The sequence below is a fragment of the Oncorhynchus mykiss genome, chromosome 9 (genome assembly GCF_013265735.2).
Source record: "Oncorhynchus mykiss isolate Arlee chromosome 9, USDA_OmykA_1.1, whole genome shotgun sequence".
NCBI classification, from domain to species: domain Eukaryota; kingdom Metazoa; phylum Chordata; class Actinopteri; order Salmoniformes; family Salmonidae; genus Oncorhynchus; species Oncorhynchus mykiss.
In genome coordinates, this window is record NC_048573.1 from 60,374,148 (window position 1) to 60,395,877 (window position 21,730).

Below are 21,730 nucleotides of genomic sequence, written 5' to 3' on the forward strand. Positions count from 1 at the left end.
TTCCAAACGCAACATGGATCATGGCACATAGGCTATACTTATGTAAGCTTCACAGATTCTGTCAAATTAATCACACACCCCCTCGACACCAACATTGATGGCTGCATCAGTAAAAAATAGAACTCAATTGCCTCTTTTGGAGGTGTAAACGTTGTGTAGATGGATGGCGGCATCAACTGAAAATGAAACTGGCCTCGTTATTAAAAGAGCTCATAGAGAAGAAACGTTTGAAAATGTGTATGTGAGGGGCGCTAGCAATATGAGAAAGCTATCATTTCTCCTCCTGTGCATTGATTAATATCAGATTGAATTGCTGGAGGAGAGAGAAAGTGAGAGAGAGAGAGAGAGAGAGAGAGAGAGAGAGAGAGAGAGAGAGAGAGAGAGAAAGAACTCCATCGGATTACTGACTACCTCTCTCAACCCTGTCCAGCCCTCTCCTCTTCTCCTGTCACTCATTCAGCTGTGTGGAGACTGATGGATCTGGCCAGAGTCAAAGCTACAGTCTGCCATTTCAACTGACTGACCTTCCACTCTGTTTGCCATGACCATTGAACAGCAGTGAAATATCGCAGACTGTGCTGTTAATGTGTGGTCTGGGAACATTGGGGCCATCCATTTGGGACCTTTATTCCCTCCTCAGGACACAGATGGTGAAGAATGCTGGCACACCTATATTTCCCATAGAGATTTTCCTGAGAGGGAGTAATACACCACTGACAATATATCGTCACAATTCCCACATTGTGCCCAGAGAGAGGTTTTGATGTTGATAGTTTCCTTTTCTACTTCCATGAGGAAAATAGTATGTTGTTGAGGGCAGCCGAGTGACCTTAAATGAGAGACTTACTCCAGCAGTATAGACTTCAGCTATAGACAGAGCTATGGGATTATCTGAGCTAGCAGAAGCACATTAGTGACAGGACTACATTTTCAGTGGCAGGAGTGTCTAAGAGGAGATGATCCCAGATCAACCAACAAAGGGCACTGCTACTATACTTTATGGACTGTTATGGTATGGCTGATATAATATATCCCCCTTGGCATTGGGTTTAGACAGGAGAGCAATGTTCAAATAGGGAGGCATGCACTGTGTTTCTACCCAAAGGTCTTCTTTAGTCTTTGCAAAAAGACAAATAGTCAGAGACTGTCAAAATTGCTTATGGGTTTTTGTATGTATTCCCCTTTAATAAAAAGTGGAAGTATTTCAAAGAAAGTAATGTCTCCCGAGATACACCAGGAACTCATTGGCATTAAATTACAGTATGTAATCTGGTATTGGCTATTTTCTGGCTTCAGTGTGTTTGAATGAATAATGGGCTGTCCACTTTGAGAAACAGATACAGTATTTCTTTGGTGGCGAAGGTTGGATAAAGCAGGCTGGGAAACGAAATGATGTTTCTACCCCTGATGCTGATTTCTCTTTATAGGCCAAGCTCTTTATCTACCAAGAGGGTAACAAAGAAGGTATAACCTCACCACTGCTTATATATCACAGTGAAATACGGAGCACGGAGATCGGAATACAGTATGCATTCCTGTCTAATCTACAATATATTTTTGTTCTCTTTCCATTTTTTTGCTATAGTGATGGTGGGGAGCCCTGGAATAAATTACTATTTCAGGATCAAGCCAAAGATATACAGATTTATGACATTTTATATTTTTAGTATGGATTTGGCTCGTAACAATTGCATCATTTTATGGCTCATTGCATGATTCATACTGTGGAACAATATATAGTAGCCTGTTCAGTGGTATTGAAGTATTGATACATTCATATTTTTCCAGGAGCAAAGCTGTGGTGACATATTAATGGCTTAATTGCCTTGAGTCATGGACTCATCAACATTGTATGGGTACTGTGTGTCATACAGGGTGATATCTAGTTGACAGGCCTATTGATCATTTTGACTCTAATTCATTGATGTATACTGTAGATGGAATAGTGCATAATGTCTCTTCCACTGTGTATTATTGAATACCATACTATGCTACACTGTACTGTACTTCTATACTATACAGACATGGTGGTGGTGCCTTAATAGGGGAGGACAGGCTTTTATTAATGGCTGGAACAAAATTAATGGAATGGTGTTGAACACATCAAACACATGGTTTCCATGTCTTTGATCAAATCAAATCAAATGTATTTATATAGCCCTTCGTACATCAGCTGATATCTCAAAGTGCTGTACAGAAACCCAGTCTAAAACCCCAAACAGCAAGCAATGCAGGTGTAGAAGCACGGTGGCTAGGAAAAACTCCCTAGAAAGGCCAAAACCTAGGAAGAAACCTAGAGAGGAACCAGGCTATGTGGGGTGGCCAGTCCTCTTCTGGTTGTGCCGGGTGGAGATTATAACAGAACATGGCCAAGATGTTCAAATGTTCATAAATGACCAGCATGGTCAAATAATAATAATCACAGGCAGAACAGTTGAAACTGGAGCATCAGCACGGCCAGGTGGACTGGGGACAGCAAGGAGTCATCATGTCAGGTAGTCCTGAGGCATGGTTCTAGGGCTCAGGTCCTCCGAGAGAGAGAAAGAAAGAGAGAAAGAGAGAATTAGAGAGAGCATACTTAAATTCACACAGGACACCGGATAGGACAGGAGAAGTACTCCAGATATAACAAACTGACCCTAGCCCCCCGACACATAAACTACTGCAGCATAAATACTGGAGGCTGAGACAGGAGGGGTCAGGAGACACTGTGGCCCCATCCGATGACACCCCCGGACAGGGACAAATAGGAAGGATATAACCCCACCCACTTTGCCAAAGAACAGCCCCCACACCACTAGAGGGATGTCTTCAACCACCAACTTACCATCCTGAGACAAGGCCAAGTATAGCCCACAAAGATCTCCGCCACGGCACAACCCAAGGGGGGTGCCAACCCAGACAGGAAGATCACATCAGTGACTCAACCCACTCAAGTGACGCACCCCTCCTAGGGACGGTATGAAAGAGCCCTAGTAAGCCAGTGACTCAGCCCCTGTAATAGGGTTAGAGGCAGAGAATCCCAGTGGAAAGAGGGGAACCGCCCAGGCAGAGACAGCAAGGGCGGTTTGTTGCTCCAGAGCCTTTCCGTTCACCTTCACACTCCTGGGCCGGACTACACTCAATCATATGACCCACTGAAGAGATGAGTCTTCAGTAAAGACTTAAAGGTTGAGACCGAGTTCGCGTCTCTCACATGGGTAGGCAGACCATTCCATAAAAATGGAGCTCTATAGGAGAAAGCCCTGCCTCCAGCTGTTTGCTTAGAAATTCTAGGGACAATTAGGAGGCCTGCGTCTTGTGACCGTAGTGTACGTGTAGGTATGTACGGCAGGACCAAATCAGAGAGATAGGTAGGAGCAAGCCCATGTAATGCTTTGTAGGTTAGCAGTAAAACCTTTAAATCAGCACTTGCCTTGACAGGAAGCCAGTGTAGGGAGGCTAGCACTGGAGTAATATGATCAAATTTTCAGGATTCTAGCAGCCGTATTTAGCACTAACTGAAGTTTATTTAGTGCTTTATCCGGGTAGCCGGAAAGTAGAGCATTGCAGTAGTCTAACCTAGAAGTGACAAAAGCATGGATTAATTCCATTCACTCCATTCCAGCCATTATTATGAGCCGTCCTCCCTTAAGCAGCCTCCTGTGCTATACATGTACTATACGAAGTCTCACCTTTCAAAAATAGTCGAAGACTTGAGCAATTCCCCTGGGCACAAAGGTTGAATCAAGAATGTTTCCACATAATTTCAATGAAATTACTTTGAACCAATGTGGAATAGATGTTGAATTGACGTCTGTGCCCTAGTGGGATGTTTCTCCTTTCTATACCTCCCACATCTGCCCATCTCGACTCATGTTAGAATTTTCCAGCACCAGTGCTGCAGAGAGAGGGTTGTGGCATGGAATGCCAACAGGACAGGGCATGTTGCTGCAGAGAGAGGGTTGTGGCATGGAATGCCAACAGGACAGGGCATGTTGCTGCAGAGAGAGGGTTGTGGCATGGAATGCCAACAGGACAGGGCATGTTGCTGCAGAGAGAGGGTTGTGGCATGGAATGCAAACAGGACAGGGCATGTTGCTGCAGAGAGAGGGTTGTGGCATGGAATGCAAACAGGACAGGGCATGTTGCTGCAGCTGTACTGTGGGCAGATGTGGGATCTTCATTTGAGCCAGTTTGCTACTGCAGGAAAAGAACTCTGCAGCGACAGAAAATGTGAATTATTATGTGGATTATAAATAATGTAAATTGTTGTATGGGTTGTTATTTTTTTCGTAAGGGAAAATCAAGTCTGAACTTTCAAAGTGGAAATTACCAACTTCAGAAGCCTTTTAAAACCTCAAATACACTACAAGTTTGCAGGAAAGTTTGACCTAGATAGTTTGTGTGTATACATTGATATGTAGACTACGTGTGCCTTTTAAAAAATTGTATGTAGTTCTGTCCTTGAGCTGTTCTTGTCTGATGAAGTTCTGTATTATGTCACTCTGTATTATGTTTCATGTTCTGTGTGGACCCCAGGAAGAGTAGATGCTGCTTTTGCAACAGCTATTGGGTATCCTAATAAAATACCAAAAAATACCAAAATAACATTAGATCATTCAGCCTACAGTAGCAGCCAATGTGTGGTGTTCAATGTAGACCTACATTCCATGAGACTTTTGAAAAAAACATGTAGGGCTTGACATTAACCTGTTCATCCACCTGTCCTTCAGACAAGGAGGTGACTCAAAATGTTGTTGTGTTGTTTGCTGCAAGAAACCACTTTACAAAATAAAATGCATTATTATTCCCATACCATTATTACAGAGAATCAGACAAATTATGCTACCCTCTGCCTATTGGCTACTTAGCTTATTCAAGCCTGTCTCAAAACACAAGACAAGACTTGCTTTTCAAAGTCTAGAAATATACTTGTTTTGTGTTCTTGTAGGAAGCAATCACTCTCCTATTGCTGACTACAAGCCGGGCTAATAACTCATTAAATAGCAAAGGATATGAACAAATGTGCACACATGGCTACATGCAGCAATTTGCTTTGATCTGAAAAACAAGCGCATCTGCTCATGACCGCTCATGCTGTAAACACAGTTCAGTTCAAAGTGAATGACACTGATCCATATACGGCAATGGTCTATTTGCATACATACTGCAGTTCTGATTGGTTATGCTGCACCGGTCTGTGTAGAGTACGGGCTGAGTCATGCATGTTAATGCAATAGAGTCCTACTCCGATGCGTTCTGCCTACAACAAAATCTCTTGCATAGTTAGTTTTGCATACTAAGTCTTGCATGGTTAGTTTTGTTTTGGTATGGTATGTTGCATTAAAAGTGGCTAATATTGCGTTGATTCGATTACAATTCCCAGTGAAGGGAAACGTAGTTTTAACTAATGGGGAAAACTCTAGAAGGTTGAGTGAAGTTCAATCTTGTGCTTCAGCTCGGCAGTCCCGGGGAGTTGCGAGCCCATGTGTGCAGCCTAGATGGAACATTGATAGCTACTGTATTAGTTTTAAGAATTGTATATGAACAGTATATCAGATAGATTTCCAACCATTTTTATGCAAGTAAACTAGCTTACATATCAGATAAACAATGTAATGACAGACTTGATGGAAACTGAACATTTGTTGGTAAACTTTCCAAATGTCGACAAAACAAAATGCACTAGACAAGGTGGGATCTTATTGTGTCATTAAAATGTATTATGCGAGAAATGTTGGTGGTAATGCTTTTATGCGCAAATATTGATATAACCATCATATTGAAGTACGGAGTCATGTGATAACACGTTGCGTGGTCCTCCCACTACGACTCGTCGGGAACACATGCAGTTCATTAGGACAAACATGACACATGTTATAATGAACTTCAGAGTGGTGAAAGTGCAAGATGAGCTTGATGCTACTTTCCAATAAATATGGAGGGTCTTATCTGTATCTGTTGGCTAGATTTAAGAGTGGGGACATTTTGTGTGAGAAAACCATCAGTAGAGATGGAAACCAATTTAACTAGTATTTTGGGAATTTAACATGGGAATTTAACCTCAAATTGTATTTTTATGTGCACTACATCATCACACACACAACCTTCTATCGCAAACAAGTCAATTTGATGGAGACACATCTCTGGTGGGAAAATGCGCATATTGCTTCATATGCATGACAATCTGTTGCCAATTGGATTGAAACCTATCTACAGACATTTCTCACCTTATTCCATTGTTGGCAAAAACTTTCGAGCCTGCAATTTATATGAATGAGTAAACAATAAGTCCTTGTGGGTCTTCTGGTTTCTTTAGCTACTCATCATGAGTCTGATTGCAATCATTTTTAAGAGGGTTCATCATCTATAAATGCTATAATAATCAGGACACAATAGCTGCATCAGCCATTAGATTGGATGTATCATTGATAAATGCCATCATTACCCCTAACACAAATCATGGTGAACCACGTCGTCTACTGGCAGAGAGACAACAATGGCAGGATAATTAGTTTTTGCATTGATGACAAAACCCTTTTCCCCCTTTACAATCTCTATTTTGTTCATCTTTCCTTCCTTGGCAGAGTCCTTTAGTACAGTGGGATTGTCTCAGTCCCGCTGATTTAATCTCCTGTGTGTGTGTGTGTGTGTGTGTGTGTGTGTGTGTGTGTGTGCATGAGAGAGAGAGGGAGGGAGAGGGATAGTAAGGAATCACAGATGAGCCAGATATTTCACCAGATGTATAAATGTTAAGCATCCGGTTGGCAACTCACTACGAAATATGGTGGTGAGAAGAAGCCCAGTCGCCGGCAGTGGGATTAGATTGAGTGAGATTCATTTTGACCGACATTATGCACATTATCTCATTGATTAAACATTTGATGTCAGTACAGTTTTCTGTTTCCGAAAGTTGAATCTGTAATGAAAAGAGTGGACAAAGTTTCAGACTTTACCCTTTGCCAAAGTTTTAAAAAATGGTGTTGTTTTGAAGGAGTGCAAGGACGAATTGAGTTATTGCACACAAGCACTTCAGAGAGAATGCATTGCCTAACAGAAATATACACATTCAGACTAGAATGCGCCAATAGGCTCTCACTAGCTCGTGCTTGGCTCTGCCCACCTCCTTGCTTGTTCTGGCCACTATGATTAATTTAATCCCATTGGAAACGACAGGCTGTGGTCTCTCTTGGGTTAGTTATAAAAATCTTTGAGGGAACCAATTAGCGCAGCAGTGATTCGTTCTTATTGCTGATTAGGGTTGTTACTACAAATCTTACTACAGCTGTCCTCTTACTTTCCTGAGTGTGATGCTGACGTAACAGGGCAATATGAGATGCATGGTCTTTGTTATGACCTGGTTTGAGTCTCCGATCAGACCTGGTTAGGTCATGACTGGGCCAGACCTGCCTACAATCTGAAAGCTAATTTTGTTAGGTAGTTTAACTTGCACGGGGGCTTGGCTGTTATCACCGCGGCTAAAGATAATTTTTTAGAGAAGATTCACTGAAAGAGCCAAACGTTAATATCAAGAAAGAGCCAGAAACCTAGTGATGAGGCCAAATTAAACCTGGATCTTTAATCCTTTTAGGAAATTAACTTAGTTAGGCACAATAGATACACAATTGTACTTACAGTGCATTCGGAAAGTATTCAGACCCCTTGTCATTTCACGTTTTGTTACGTTACAGCCTTATTCTTAAATGTGTTGAATGATTAAAAGATCTACACACAACTCCATAATTACAAAGTGAAAAAAGGTTTATAGAAATTTTTGCAAATGTATTAAAAATAAAAACAGAAATACCTTATTTACATAAGTATTCAGACCCTTTGCTATGAGACTTGAAAATGAGCACAGGTGCATCCTGTTTCCATTGACCATCCTTAAGATGTTTGTAAAACTTGGAGTCCACCTGTGGTAAATTCAATTAATTGGACATGATTTGGAAAGGCACACACCTGTCTATATAAGGTCCCACAGTTGACAGTGCATGTCAGAGCAAAAACCAAGCCAAGAGGTCAAGGGAATTGCCCGTAGAGCTCCGAGAGAAGATTGTGTCAAGGCACAGATCTGGGGAAGGGTACCAAAACATTTCTGCAGCGTTGAAAGTCCCTAAGAACACAGCAGCCTTCATCATTCTTAAATGGAAGGAGTTTGGAACCACCAAGACACTTCCTAGAGACAGAAGCCACTCCTCAGTAAAAGGCACATGACAACAGTTTGTCAAAAGGCACCTAAAGGACTCAGACCATTAGAAACAAGATTCTCTGGTCTGATGAAACCAAGATTGAACTCTTTGGCCTGAATGCCAAGTGTCACGTCTGGAGGAAACCTGCCACCATCCCTACGTTGAAGCATTGTGGTGGCAGCATCATGCTATGTTCTTATGTTCTTCAGCGGCAGTCCGGGAGACTAGTCAGGATCAAGGGAAAGATGAACAGAGGAAAGTACAGAGAGATCCGTGATGAAAACCTGCTCCAGAGCACTCAGGACCTCAGACTGGGGCAAAAGTTCACCTTCCAACAGGACAACGACCCTAAGCACACAGCCAAGACAACGCAGGAGTGGCTTCGGGACAAGTCTCTGAATGTCCTTGAGTGACCCAGCCAGAACCCGGACTTGAACCTGATTGAACATCTCTGGAGAGATCTGAAAGTAGCTGTGCTGCCATGCTCCCCATCCAAACCTGATAGAGCTTGAGAAGGTCTACAGAGAAGAATTACGAGAAACTCCCCAAATACAGGTGTGCCAAGCTTGTAGCTTTACACCCAAGAAGTCTCACAGCTGTAATCGCTGCCAAAGGTGCTTCGACAAAGTACTGAGTAAAGGGTCTGAATATTTATGTATAATTTTTTTTAATACATTTGCAAAGAATTCTAAAAAACTGTTTTTGCTTTTTCATTATGGGGTATTGTGTGTAGATTGAGTGGGATTTTTTTAAAATACATTTTAGAATTAGGCTGTAACGTAACAAAATGTAGAAAAATAAAGGCGTCTGAATACTCCGAATGCACTGTACTCTGACAGAGTAGATAAACTCAAAGAAGAATAAGATCTCTTTGTAAGATGGTATGTTCAGAAATGGAGTCGAGGCAGTTGCTTTATCTATTGATGAGGATGTGAAACTCTCTGTAGTGCCGCCAACTATACTCCTCCTCTTGGTGCTAGAGAAACTGAGAAGGCAATCACTAGTCCACAAAAGATCACTGTGTCATCAGACAATTGACCCGGGGAAAGCACAGTCCCCGATAAATTTGTTCAGGGAAATTATAACCACTTCATGGTTATGCCAGTGAGTAGCTTGAACAACAACATGAAGATTTTTTTTTAGCTACAAAGAGAAGAAACACATTCATTTGCATAGCACATCCACAGTTGCAATGGATGATTATGACCAATTTAATGCTTTAACATAGGCAAGACTTTATCAAGAAGATTGTGTAATTGGGTCGGGCAACAATCTCAGCACAGCTAATTGTGTTCGTTGGTAATTAGTAGTAGAGATACTGTTCTACTTTGTAAACCACCACTAGCCTATCTCTGAGATTTATACAACGTATTAAAACACTCCAAATCAGGGAATATAATTAACAAGTTCACAATCCCTCATTTGAGGCTTGTCCGTGGTGTTTGACAAAATCTGTTTCCAATTTGCCCAGTTTGAGTGTGGAGAACAGAGCAATTAGGAAATGTGGCTATAGGAGGAGAAAGAAAAGTGGAGTGTTGTTCCAACAGTCTTCAGTGAGTCTATAATCTGATTACCAGAGGAGACACAATTAATGGACCCATGAATAGGCCTGAAGAAATAGCAAACTCTGTCCCCCTCTTTAATAAGTTCCACTTTGCCTCTGTCTGTGACATGTCATTTAAATTTGTTCTTACCTCATGCTGGGTCACCCCTACAAAGTTTGCTTGGTAATTACCCAGTGTGAGCGTGGGACATGATGTGTGAACTCAGTTTGGAGCACCACTGATATTTCACACCATGTCCAGGGCCACTGAGGACCCTCTTATTATATCATCAAACAGCAGAGATAAAACACCTCAATCTCTCTCCGTTTCTGTTGCAAGGGGTAATCTTGAGTTCATATTAGTCTTTAGCTGAGATTGTAATGACAATAAGCCGATCAGCCACACAGTACTACAGAGACAGCATGTACAAAGGAAAATCAAATCAAATTTTATTTGTCACTTGCGCCGAATACAACAGGTGTACAGTAGACCTTACCGTGAAATGCTTACTTACAAGCCCTTAACCAACAGTGCAGTTCAAGAAATAGAGTTAAGAAAATATTTACTAAATTAGTTAGTCGAGGTAATTTATAAAGTGATTATGCATAGAAAATAAACAGCCAGTAGCAGCAGTGTAAAAACAGGGGGGGGGGCATTTGATTAACTGCTAAACAGTCTTATGGCTTGGGGTAGAAGCTGTTAAGGAGACTTTTGGGCTTAGACTTGACGGTCCTCTGGGCCTTCCTCTGACACCACCTAGTATATAGTACTTCCTGCTTTAGTTTTTGCTTTTAAGCAGGAATCAGAAGGATAGAATTATGGTCAGATTTGACAAATGGAGGGTGAGAGAGAGCTTTGTACGTGTCTCTGTGTGTGGTGTAAAGGTGGTCGAGAGTTTTTTTTCTCTGGTTGCACGTTGTGACGTGCTGGTAGAAGTTAGGTAAAACGGATTAAAGTTTGCCTGCAGTAAAGTCTGGGACCTGCGCTGGTAAATAGACGGCTACAAATAATATAGATGAGAACTCTCATGGTAGATAGTGTTGTCTACAGCTTATCATGATGTATTTTACCTTAGGCAAGCAATACCTCGAGACTTCTTTAATATTAGACATCGTGCACCAGCAGTTATTTACAAATGGACACACACCCTCGCCCCTTGTCTTACCAGATGCAGCTGCTCTGTCCTGTCGATGCACAGAGAAGCCAGCCAGCTCTATATTATCCATATCGTTGTTTAGCCTTGTCTCAGTGAACCATAAGATATTGCAGTTTATAATGTCCCATTGGTAGGATAATCTTAATCATATTGTCCAGTTTGTTTTCCAGTGTTGGCACGCTGGCCAATATACGGAGGGTAGTGGTGGTTTACCTACTCGTCATCTAATTCTTACAAGGCACCCCGCCCTCCTCCCCCTTTTCTTCACATGGATGACTGGGATTTGGGCCTTGTCACGACAAAGCAGTAAATCCTTCGCGTCAGACTCATTAAAGAAAAAATCTTTGTCTAGTTCGAGGTGAGTAATATCTGTTTTGCTGTCCAGATGCTCTTTTCGGTCATAGACGGTAGATGCAACATTATGTACAAAATGAGTTTCAAACAATGTGAAAAAACAAAGAAAATAGTACAGTTGGTTAGGAGCCTGTAACATGGCAGCCATCCCGCTCCGGCGCCATCATGCTGTGAACTGTAAGCATACTGAACAGTTTCATCTTTGCCTTGGATGGATTCATTGCAATGTAAATGTATTGTCAAATACCTGTAACGGCTTTCTTCGGGTGAAGTAGAGGCGGACCAAAACGCAGCGTGGTGATGATTCATGTTTGTTTAATAAAGGAAAAAACACGAACACTACAAAACAACAAACGTGGAAAACCAAAAACAGCCCTGTCTGGTGCAAAACACAGAGACAGGAACAATCACCCACAAACACAGTGAAACCCAGGCTACCTAAGTATGATTCTCAATCGGAGACAACTAATGACACCTGCCTCTAATTGAGAACCATACTAGGCCGAAACATAGAAATACCCAAATCATAGAAAAACAAACATAGACTGCCCACCCAACTCACGCCCTGACCATGCTAAATAAATACAAAACAAAGGAAATAAAGGTCAGAACGTGACAATACCACGCATCTGAAATGCCCTTTATGATTGAGGCATCCGACAATGTTAAGGACATGACATATTCTTCCTGCTCAAGACACAGTCTGATTACCAGGATGTCTCTTTCGGCAAGAGAGGGACGCATAATACTACAACCATTTTCTTTTTTTGAATTAGATGGGGATTTCTCGTGACTTTTGCAGATTTCTATTTTACAAATGCTTTGTGCTCCCTCCTTCCCCCTTCTGAGAGTGAACCAAGTCCTATTTCTAGCTATTTTCCTCTGGCCAGGGAGACACATAAAAACAAATGATTCCAATATTACTTCTGAAAATGAGTTGACATTATTGTGGTCTCATGCATCAAAGGAAATCATTGTGTCCTGGGCTGTAGCAAATGATTATTGAGAACAGACAAAATCACTCATAGCACCTGGTGGATATATTAAAGGGGAAATCAGCAGTTGCTACATAAATGTTTGGAAATTAATGATATCTACCCATTGATTCTTGAAGAATGTAACTTATAAATGTCTCATGAGCTGTTGTACCCCATCAGGATCCAAAATATACGCTTGTTTAACTCCAATGTTTGTAAACAAATAAAATGTAAACAAACACTTTATAGCCCCAAAACACGGTTAAATCAAAAAAAATGTTGACATCATGGTCAATTCTTGCATGCATAGCTCTGTCAATAAATTTGAGAATGATTACATTTCTCCAGCCCCATCCCTCCAGCTTTTTACCGAACCAGGGGTGGGGAGGCCTCGTGGTTATTGTTTCTACTGCTGATTGACGCTTTAAGGGAGGAGAAGTGAAGGTGGGAGTCATTTCTGTGTTGTAGATCTTTATTACCACCTGACTGGCTTTGGGTCGTATCATTACAGAAACACACATCTCTCTCTCTCTCTCTCTCCTCTCTCATACTCTGTTGTTTAAAGCACCTCTACGGTCTCTAAAGCACCCTCACGCTGATTTGTTGTTGTTCATCTCTCTCTCTTTTATCACACAGTGCTAGTTGACTTCTGAGAAGTAGAATGCATGGTGATTGCAGCCTCTTGAGGCCGTTAATGGCATTGCTGCCCTCTGCATGTTATTTGCCTGTTTATTCTCCCCTCAGGCGTCTTTTGTTCATCCAATTCACCTATCTGTAGTTAGAGATACTGATACAATTAGATGTGTGACTTACTGTAAACATGATCATGTCATTATTAGTAGTGACATAAACATAATGTCAGAGGAAGTGACATATAACTACAATGGTTGAATGTCACTATTTTGACATTCTGTATCATAATGAGAAAATGTTGGAAATTTTTCAGAAAAAAATTAGAAAGTTGAATACTTTCAGAGCCATCTACTATGGCATTCTCTAACTGGTGTTCTGTCTGTTGGTCTCGGGTAGTTCAGCCTCCTCCATAGCCTCAGTCCCTGGGCAGTCACACATCTTTCCTTCATTGACCTTCTGCAGGGGCACACTCCTCCTGGTTCCTGTGTTGTGGAGGCCTGGCGATAGCCTACTTATCAGCAGGCTGTTCAGAGACTCAATTTACCCTGCCTGTATTCCGAGGCTGTAGTGTACACCCTTCAGTAAAGGGTAGCTGCTGCCTGCCTGCTAGAGAGGCTCCAGCTACACTACAGGTATATTTGGAGTCTGGTTGGAGGCAGCAGTATGAGGAAGTTGCAGAGGGGATTATGTGAGTGTAAGGGAAGGATCTCACCTGGTTTCTTTGATAAATGTAATGCACATACTACTGTACATTTATCATGCATACTAACATGGTGGATTGACAAGGAAGATTCACTCTTAGAGTTGTAAAAGAGTTATTAGAATGTGGAAACACTCACTAGACAACAAACAGACTTGTACAGCAAAATTATTCTGCTGATGATCGATTCATAATGCATCAAAACATGTTTGTGTCTTTTAGAACTGGCCTGAGAACATGAATAACGTGCATCAGTACCATCTGTAGAACTCCTTATTCTCCTCTCCCGAAGGCTCATACACCAGTTCTGAGCCGTTACAGAGGTGTGAAACAGACACAGAGCTTTGAAACATGGCCACATTACGGTGCAGTGTCAGGCCTGTCTAGTGTTCAACAGCCCAGAACACACATATAGCACATCATCTCACACTACCTTGACCTTTAAGCATTATAAACCTTGCCTGCCTGCCTCAGCCCTGTGTAGATCCTCTTCACCGTCCACACCTCTGTGTGTCTAGGCAGTCAGCCCTGTGGAGATCCTCTCACCATCCACACCTCTGTGTGTCTAGGCAGTCAGCCCTGTGTAGATCCTCTTCACCGTCCACACCTCTGTGTGTCTAGGCAGTCAGCCCTGTGGAGATCCTCTCACCGTCCACACCTCTGTGTGTCTAGGCAGTCAGCCCTGTGTAGATCCTCTCACCGTCCACACCTCTGTGTGTCTAGGCAGTCAGCCCTGTGTAGATCCTCTCACCGTCCACACCTCTGTGTGTCTAGGCAGTCAGCCCTGTGTAGATCCTCTCACCGTCCACACCTCTGTGTGTCTAGGCAGTCAGCCCTGTGTAGATCCTCTTCACCGTCCACACCTCTGTGTGTCTAGGCAGTCAGCCCTGTGGCCACAAAGAGTTCCGCCTCTCCTGTCACCCATCCCAACTCCAGCACTCTTTAACTATACAAGACTAGTTACCCCTGTCCTGTCTCTAGCACTGTCATCACATTTAACCTCACCCACCACCATTGCTCCCTGGCCCTCACCCACCCGGTCAGCTCACCCCACTACATCGTCTCAGTGTGCTAGAGGTCTCAGTCTCTCTCAGCAGCAGAGTGGCAGTGAAGCGAGTGATTCAATTGGAAGGTCGGGCAGAATTGATTCCTTTCTCCTCCGGCGGCTGATGCTTCCATTGCCTCCTCTTTATCAGACAGGAAGAGGAGTGCAGATTTGTGTTGGGGGTGTATACTTATTTAGGTGAAGTTTGGCCCTGTGTCCAGGGGGCCATGTGTTCTCCCATGCCCTGACAGGATCCAGCGCCATCTGTCCGCTGATCTTCACAGTGGAATAAGAGGTGTGCCGACTCATTCATCCATCCTTCCATGCCTCTATCCCTCTCAGCTGGAGTAGGCGATGGAGCAGAAAGGCTGTATTCAAACACAGAGAGGATGAGGATGGGGCTATACCCCTACAGATATAACCTTAATTGAGCTCAATTGCACTGATGAGCTGTCATCCTGAAGAATGAGCTCTGCTAATGACTCATTACTGTATTAAATCTACTGTACCATTCAGCTCATCAGGGTTCATCCTCTCTGGCTTCACTACACTGGACAAGACATCTGTGCCCTTGTAATAGGCCTACAAAGTAAACTTTTCATGCATGACATGGAATAGCATACAATACAGTGCAGTGGCGGTCGGTGCCGTTTAAGATGAGGGAAGACAATTTATACATATGGCCTTATTTCTATTACAGCATATTGGATAACTGTCACTCATATTCCATTCCCCGAGCTCAATGTACTTCAATAGGTTTAGGCTACTACATAATACTCAAATTTTCCCTGTACCTATCATGAGGTTGCTACGAATAGCCTATGAATGAAAGTTCACAACGTAGGTGCACAGGTCGAGAGAATTTTGAGTAATCAAGGTAACTGACAGTGACACATTCAATACCGTATTGTATACGCTTGCATGCATCTAGCTGATCTAGGGCATAATCATTAGTCCAACAGTTGCAAACGAGAATTTCTATTGGACAAATTCAGTCATGTTAATCCCCGGTTCTTTCTGTTTGCTTCCATTTAATAAACGTTTAATCGTGTAATCGTTAGATTGGTGAATCTCTGTTTTGTAGGTGTTGATGTTCCTGGTCAAGACATAGATACACAAATGTTATCTGCATTTATGTCTCATATCTAATTCACACTGTGCAGTCAACATAGCACATCAAATCCAAGTGTATGGAGCTAAAAACCAAATAAGAGCTCTTGGTGCCCGGTGGAAGCAGAGTAAGAGAGCTAAGGAGATGGAGAAAATGATGTTGTTTGATTGCAAATGTTATGCAGAGGGAGTCAAAAAGAGAACACCTGTCTCTGGATTATATCTTCAAACTAAGGGGAACCATGGCATCCATGAGAGAGAGGGAGAAGCATTCATCCATGTATATGGGTAAGAGAGTCTAGCTAGCTACATTTTCAGAAAATGCAGATATTTTGTAGTTTTCATTACAAGTTAAAGCATGCTGTTAGCTAGCCGGCTGGCTTGCTAGCTAACATTACATGTGTGATCTGTGTAGTAATATTATTCTTACATCAGAAAACAACTTTCATTCCTGGTTATAGTCTAATGTTATCTAGTAAAGCCTTAACCCCACCCATCTCTTTAAGGATTCACATGAGGCCATGTGCGAAACAACCAAAGACTTCAAGACTAAAGGCTGGTTTATACTACAGCTGTATACATGTCTGTAGACAGCTGTCACAGTGACATCATGAACATTCTATTGTCGTCCGACATCAAACTTGTAGTTGTCATTATGAAAAAGTATAAACACAAAAACAACAGGCTGCATGACATAAGCAACCTGGTGGTCCAAAATAGCATAACTGGTGTATTTTAACACCAACAAACCCATCCGTTTCAAAATGAATCTAGGATATGTCAATCAAGCAAACCAGGCAACTCAAAGCAACTTTCTAAATAATGGTTTGGTTCATTTCTAGCTTGTTAGCTGGATAGCTAGCTAACGTTAACGTTACGTTAGCTGGCTAGTCATTTCAAATAACGACCATATCATCGCTGACAACGTCTTTACAATCGAACATTTGTATTAATTACTACAGGAAAATAAACTCACAACAAGATCATTATTTACAAGTTAATGGCGAGCTAATTACAGAAAATAGCTTACGGTTAGAGTGTGACAAAATAAAATCAGGGCATTCTACCGGAGAATTTTACAACTTGGAATTTTAGAACTACAGTTGTCTTGGTGGCCTAACATTATATCCTGATTTGACTTCGGTGTTAGTCATGTTCTTCGCATTACCATCTCTGGTAAACAAACAAGTCGGGAGTTTACATACACTTATGTTGGAGTCATTAAAACTAGTTTTTCAACCACGCCGCAAATTTCTTGTTAATAACCTATACTTTTGGCAAGTCAGTTAGGACATCTACTTTGTGCATGACACTAGTCATTTTTCCAACAATTGTTTACAGACAGATTATTTCACCTATAATTCACTGTATCACAATTCCAGTGGGTCAGAAGTGTACATACACTAAGTTGAATGTGCCTTTAAACAGCTTGGAAAAATCCAGAAAAGGATGTGGCTTTAGAAGTTTCTGATAGGCTAATTGACATCATTTGAGTCAATTGGAAGTGTACCTGTGGATGTATTTCAAGGCTTACCTTCAAACTCAGTGCATCTTTGCTTGACATCATGGGAAAATCAAAAGAAATCAACCAAGACCTAAGAAAACAATTGTAGATCTCCACAAGTCCGGTTCATCCTTGGGAGCAATTTCCAAACGCCTGAAGGTACCACATTCATCTGTACAAACAATAGTACAAAAGTATAAACACCATTGGACCACGCAGCCATCGTACCACTCAGGAAGGAGACGCGTTCTGTCTCCTAGAGATGAAGGTACTTTGGTGCGAAAAGTGTAAATAAATTCCAGAACAACAGCAAAGGACCTTGTGAAGATGCTGGAGGAAACAGGTACAAAAGTATCTATATCCACAGTAAAACGAGTCCTATATTGACATAATCTGAAAGGCCGCACAGCAAGGAAGAAGTCACTGCTCCAAAACCGCCATGAAAAAGCCAGACTGCGGTTTGCAACTGCACATGGGGACAAAGATTGTACTTTTTGGAGAAATGTCCTCTGATCTGATGAAACAAAAATAGAAATGTTAATAATGACCGTCGTTATGTTTGGAGGAAAAAGCAGGAGGCTTGCAAGCCGAAGAACACCATCCCAACCGTGAAGCACGGGGGTGGCAGCATCATATTGTGGGGGTGCTTGCTGCAGGAGGGACTGGTGCACTTCACAAAATAGATGGCATCATGAGGCAGGACAATTATGTGGATATATTGTAGCAACATCTCAAGACATCAGTCAGGAAGTTAAAGCTTGCAAATGGGTCTTCCAAATGGACAATGACCCCAAGAAAACTTCCAAAGTTGTGGCAAAATGGCTTAAAGACAACAAAGTCAATGTGTTGGAGTGGCCATCACAAAGCCCTGACCTCAATCCTATAGACAATTTGTGGGCAGAACTGAAAAAGTGTGTGTGAGCAAGGAGGCCTACAAACCTAACTCAGTTACACCAGCTCTGTCAGGAGGAATGGGCCAAAATTCACCCAACTTATTGTGGGAAACTTGTGGAAGACTACCCAAAACGTTTGAGCCAAGTTAAACAATTTAAAGGCAATGCTACCAAATACAAATGTAGTGTATGTAAACTTCTGACCTACTGGGAATGTGATGAAAGAAATAAAACATGAAATAAATCATTCTCTCTACTATTATTCTGACATTTCACATTCTTAAAATAAAGTGGTGATCCTAACTGACCTAAAACAGGGAATTTTTACTAATGATTAAATGTCAGGAATTGTGAAAAACTGAGTTTAAAGCATTTGACTAAGGTGTATGTAAACGTCCGACTTCAACTGTATATAATAAAATCTATGTTTTTTTGTCACATGCACAGGATACAGAAGGTTTAAATGGTACAGTGAAATGGTTACCTGCATAGTGGAGTCTTTTGTTTAGACATGTAACAATCTTAATCCCAACTCATGAAGGTATGAATCTACACTTGACTCAATCAAACCAACAAGGTTCAATGTTAGTTAAGAGGGTGTGAACGATGCTGAATGAGTGTAGACAAAGAAGATATCTCCAGCAGGTGTACCAAAACATGCATGGGCCATTTTCTCAAAAGTGGGGTTACAAGTTTGTTAACTTTCAAAGCAGAATTTCTTTCCCATTGTTCCTCAACGGTAGTGTATGATATAACATTTTCTAGCGCTGAGTCTCTACTTTTATCCAATGTTAAAAACACAACGTTGCTACATAGGACCGAAACCAGGTGGTCAGTCACATAGTATAGTTTGAACTAAAGAACAACTTTTTAATGTTACATAATTTTTATTTTTCAAGAAATTCACTGAAGAGGATGGTCCTGAACCTTCCTCCTCCGAGGAACCTCCACTGATACAGTGACATTGTTCCTTTACCTTGAAACTGACCTAAATTGAGGTCCTTTGCCAGATGCTTTATTACCACATGCTGAAAGGGTGTTATTTTCTTTGAAAGTACTTCCTCTGTACATTGGTTTTAAACAGCTGTTTACTTTCACCACAAATGTGGTTCAGATGTGTTGTGATGTACTGTAAAGACTGTTGAGGCGTCACATATTTTATGTCATATAAATGTAATGACATACAGTACAGCACAGCTGGGTGAGCATCTCTCTGACAACAACTCTGCCAACCCTTTCTGTTTTCTTAACGCTTCATCAAGACCTGACAGCTGGTGATAATTAAAACAACAAGCTCCCCTCTTCTGATGGAGCTGATCGACATTGCAACATGAAGATGATAACAAATGAATTGTAAACAAGCATGAAGGAACAAATGATTGAGAAGGTTTTTCTCTTCTACTTCTTGCATATCATTAGGCCTTTTGTTCATGACTTGATTATAAGAGTACCTGTAATCCTTTACATTATATTACATTGTTCTTATCCCTGTGTAGTTATTCCTGGTAGTAAAGTGTAATAACTATTGTACAAAACGTACATTAATCTTTGATTTGTTACAGCATATAAAAAGAGAGGACATTTCACCCCAGTAAAGAATTACATACTCCGGTGCAGCAAATAGCTAACAGCCAGGTCCCCAGTAAAGTCTAACAGCCAGGTCCCCAGTAAAGTCTAACAACCAAACAACGTCTTGTCCACAGCTAACAGCTAACAGCCAGGTCCCCAGTAAAGTCTAACAGCCAGGTCCCCAGTAAAGTCTAACAGCCAAACAACGTCTTGTCCACAGCTAACAGCTAACAGCCAGGTCCCCAGTAAAGTCTAACAGCCAGGTCCCCAGTAAAGTCTAACAACCAAACAACGTCTTGTCCACAGCTAACAGCTAACAGCCAGGTCCCCAGTAAAGTCGAACAGCCAGACAACATCTTGTCCACAGCTAACAGCTAACAGCTAACAGCCAGGTCCCCAGTAAAGTCTAACAGCCAGACAACGTTTGGTCCACAGCTAACAGCTAACAGCTAACAGCCAGGTCCCCAGTAAAGTCTAACAGCCAGACAATGTTTGGTCCACAGCTAACAGCTAACAGCTAACAGCCAGGTCCCCAGTAAAGTCTAACAGCCAGACAACATCTTGTCCACAGCTAACAGCTAACAGCTAACAGCCAGGTCCCCAGTAAAGTCTAACAGCCAGAAAACACCTGGTCCCTAGCTAACAGCTAACAGCTAACAGCCAGGTCCCCAGTAAAGTCTAACAGCCAAACAACGTCTTGTCCACAGCTAACAGCTAACAGCCAGGTCCCCAGTAAAGTCTAACAGCCAGAAAACACCTGGTCCCCAGCTAACAGCTAACAGCTAACAGCCAGGTCCCCAGTAAAGTCGAACAGCCAGAAAACACCTGGTCCCCAGCTAACAGCTAACAGCTAACAGCCAGGTCCCCAGTAAAGTCGAACAGCCAGACAACGTCTTGTCCACAGCTAAAAAGCCAGGTCCCCAGTAAAGTCTAACAGCCAGGCAACGTTTGGTCCACAGCTAACAGCTAACAGCCAGGTACCCAGTAAAGTCTAACAGCCAGACAACATCTGGTCCCCAGCTAACAGCTAACAGCTAACAGCCAGGTCCCCAGTAAAATCTAACAGCCAGACAACATCTGATCCCCAGCTAACAGCTAACAGCCAGGTACCCAGTAAAGTCTAACAGCCAGACAACATCTGGTCCCCAGCTAACAGCTAACAGCTAACAGCCAGGTCCCCAATAAAGTCTAACAGCCAGACAACATCTGACCCCCAGCTAACAGCTAACAGCCAGGTACCCAGTAAAGTCTAACAGCCAGACAACATCTGGTCCCCAGCTAACAGCTAACAGCTAATATCCAGGTCCCCAATAAAGTCTAACAGCCAGACAACATCTGGTCCCCAGCTAACAGCTAACAGCCAGGTCCCCAGTAAAGTCTAACAGCCAGACAACATCTGGTCCCCAGCTAACAGCTAACAGCCAGGTCCCCAGTAAAGTCTAACAGCCAGACAACGTTTGGTCCACAGCTAACAGCTAACAGCCAGGTCCCCAGTAAAGTCTAACAGCCAGACAACATCTGGTCCCCAGCTAACAGCTAACAGCCAGGTCCCCAGTAAAGTCTAACAGCCAGACAACGTTTGGTCCACAGCTAACAGCTAACAGCCAGGTCCCCAGTAAAGTCCCCACTCAGCCCGATAGAAGATTAATGAGAGGCGATAGAAGATAGTTTATGAGGGATTTTATTACACACACACACACACACACACACACACACACACATACACACACACACACACACACACACACACACACACACACTTTGCTGAGGGTCTGAACAATTTTCAATCGATAGCCACAGAGATTTCTCATCCCTAAGGCTGGAGGAGTACGACTCGCATACTTTGTGTGTGTTGTCCTATTGGGACTCTTATTTTCTTTGTTTATAATTTTTTTTCCCTTTCATGTTTTTTCCAACAGATTGCGGTGTAGTAGCTGGAAGTCAACTGGCTGCTGTCTCCCTTCTGGGTGGTGGAAAGCATCTCAGAGACAGAAAGAGAGTGGTGAAGGGGTGTAAAACGTGCTACCAAACCAGGGGTGGGGAGGCCGCGTGGTTATTGTTTCTACTGCTG